We start from the raw sequence: 3,214 nt of genomic DNA on the forward strand, positions 1-3,214 counted from the left end.
CGGGAAAAGGTCGCCATTACAGGGACGGCAGTAACACACAACGATAAACTTTCCACGGTGAAAACTAAGTTAGTCAGCGTGTTCGCTGCGAAATTCACGCTGGACCTTGACGCTGATACTCTTCGTGAATTTCTGCAAGGGACAATGAACCGCGATGTGAAATGCAGGAAAATCAAAAATACAGCAGTTTCAGTTCCTTTTGTATTACCGCTGAATGGAACGACTGGAAGGAGATGTATGACCCTCAGTTCTGGCCAGCCGGTCAGTCGTCAGACAGTACTTTGAACCTCACCGCCGAAGAGGAGCAGCAGACGGGGTGAGGCTCCCAGAGAGAATCCCTTCCCCGCGGAGCGAAGGGAGGATGCGCCCCGGAGACGAAGCGTCGACAGCTGCCGCCGCGGCTGCTGCGGTGGAGGTGACGCGGGACAGCAGGGAGACCAGCAGCCCTGATGGGAATATCATGGGTTCATAATGCGTGTTGTGTCCTACAATTCTCGTGGCCTACGAGTAAGACATACAGCTGCCGACAAAGCGAGGCGGCTGGTGGTGGACACACTGCTGGATGACTGTAACGTCTTGTGTATACAAGAGTCTTGGATGGCAAAGCAAGACTTGGACAAACTCAACACACTGCACCCAGGGTTTATTGACGAAAACAAACTAACAGACTTGGTAAACTGACGTAACTGAATAACAACCCCAACAACAGAAACTGAACAGAGACGTGAGACAAAGACATCATGACATTAACAATGACAGACACACAGACAGGACTTAAATACAAGATAGGTAACAAGAGGCAGGTGATTTGAGATTACAATGATTGTGAGGTAACACAGGAGGGGAGGGGCGACGCGAACAGAAACCATGGTAACTTACATATAATAAAACAACCGGGGACGAGTCGTGACATCGTCATGGCTGGATCACGTGGTATCCACTGTTGATGCTCATGCCTCGATAGATAGTATGATGATTTATTATGATTTAGCCACAACTGACCACATCCCCATTGCCATGGTATTAAAGGTAGATAATGTACCCACACTTACTAAGAATGAAGAAAGCCAAGAGGTTAAAATAAATTGGACCAAACTGTCGAATGAAGATGTCCTCAGATATTGATCCTGTTCTAATGAATTATTGTGTAAAGTGAATTTACCTATGAATGCTATTTGTTGTACTAATATAAACTGTGAGGACTCCACTCATGGGGAAATATTTATGTTTAATCAAAGTCAAAGTCTGCTTAATTGTCAATTTCTTCACATGTCAAGACACACAGAGATCGAAATTGCGTTTCCTACTATCCCACGGTGACAAGACATATTACATATATATATATATATAGTATATTGGTCCACGGACAAACAAAACATTCAAGTAAACAATACAAAAAGTAAAAACAAGAAGGCACATACAATGAATAGATAAGAGCAGTCAATAAATAATAAATAAATAAATAAATAAATAAATAAGAGCAACATGGTTGAAATGGAGCAATCGTGCATACAGCACAGCAGACAGTCAGTATATAGCGCAAAAGTACAGGAGTAGTGCAAGGCAGCCAACGTGGCCCAAAAGGCCAGGACGTAATGCAGCCGAGGGTGGAGGGGGGAGAGAGTTCAGGATCCTAACAGCCTGGAGTATGAAGCTGTTGGTGAGTCTGGTGGTGCGGGAGCACAGGCTTCTGTACCTCTTCCCAGAGGACAGTAGATCAAACAAAGTGTGAGCGGGGTGACTCACATCACTCACAATCGTGGTCGCCTTGCGGGTGAGATGGGAGGTGTAAATGTCCTTCAGGGAGGGGAGTGAAGCACCAATAATCTTACCAGCCGTGTTCACTATGCGCTGCAGGGCCTTCATGTTGTGTTCAGTGCAGCCTCCACCCCACACAGCGATACAACTGGAGAGGACGCTCTCAATGGTGCCACGATAGAATGTGGTCATGATGGCTGGTGGAGCACTTGCTCGCCTGAGTTTCCGCAGGAAGTAGAGGCGGCGCCGAGCTTTCTTCGCCAGTGATGCGGTGTTGGTGGTCCAGGAGAGGTCTTCACTGATGTGCACCCCCAGGAATCTGGTGCTGCTCACTCTCTCCACCACAGCACCGTCGATGGTCAGTGGCAGGTGTTGGGTGTGACCCTTCCGGAAGTCAACAACAATCTCCTTGCTCTTAATGACGTTCAGCAGGAGGTTGTTGTCCTTACACCATGTGGTCAGAAGGTCGACCTCCGACCTGTATTGAGTCTCGTCGCCCTTGGTGATGAGACCCACCAGAGTCGTGTCGTCAGCAAATCTCACTACGTGGTTGTTACTGTAGGTTGCAGTGCAGTCATGCGTCAGCAGGGTGAAGAGCAGCGGACTGAGCATGCAGCCTTGGGGGGCCCCCGTGCCCAGGGTGATGCTGCTTGAGATATTGTCGCCAACACGAACTACTTGAGGCCTCTGACAGAGGAAGTCCAGTAGCCAGTTGCAGAGGTAAGTACTGAGTCCCAGTTCGTCGAGTTTGCAGATGAGTCGCTGTGGTAAAATGGTGTTGAATGCAGAACTGAAGTTCACAAACAGCAATCTCACATAAGAGTCTCTTTTTTTCCAGGTGGGTGAGGGCTGAGTGGAGGGCAGAGCAGATTGCATCCTCAGAAGACCGTTTGGCTCGGTATAAAAACTGAAAGGGGTCAAGGGTGGGGAGGAGAATGGATCTGATGTGTGTCATGACAAGCCGCTCAAAGCACTTCATGATGATGGGTGTCAGTGCCACGGGGCGGTAGTCATTGAAGCAGGATGGAGCAGTTTTCTTCGGCACAGGTATGATGGTGGCAGCCTTGAAACATGATGGGACGATGGCTTGCTGCAGGGAAGTGTTAAAGATGTCTGTGAAGACACCCTTAAGCTCCTCAGCGCAGTCCTTCAGCGCTCGACCTGGGATGTTGTCTGGGCATGCCGCCTTACGGGTGTTGATAGCAGAAAGTGTCCTCCTCACGCTATCGGCAGAGAGGCACAGGGGCTGCTCGTGAGGAGGGGGAGGGGTCTTCAGCGGGCAAGTGCTGTTCTGAGCGTCAAAGCGGGCAAATAAGCGGTTCAGATCGTTGAGCAGAGGGACGTTGCCCTCACAGCTCTGCAGCGCGGGCTTGTAGTCCGTGATGGTCTGAATGCCTTGCCATAGGCTTCGTGCGTTCCTGCTGTCTTTGAAGTGGGTGGTAATCTTGCAAGTGAA

The 3,214-nt window shown here is 49.3% G+C and overlaps 1 long non-coding RNA gene across 1 annotated transcript; it reads left to right on the forward strand.

Moving 5' to 3' along the window:
* The first annotated feature begins 345 nt into the window (after window positions 1-345).
* On the forward strand, window positions 346-585 carry LOC119119558. Its single transcript, XR_005097352.1, has 2 exons — window positions 346-415; window positions 521-585. It is a non-coding gene; the product is annotated as an uncharacterized LOC119119558 (long non-coding RNA).
* The last annotated feature ends 2,629 nt before the right edge of the window (window positions 586-3,214 follow it).

The sequence above is a fragment of the Syngnathus acus genome, chromosome 2, assembly GCF_901709675.1.
Source record: "Syngnathus acus chromosome 2, fSynAcu1.2, whole genome shotgun sequence".
NCBI lineage: Eukaryota > Metazoa > Chordata > Actinopteri > Syngnathiformes > Syngnathidae > Syngnathus > Syngnathus acus.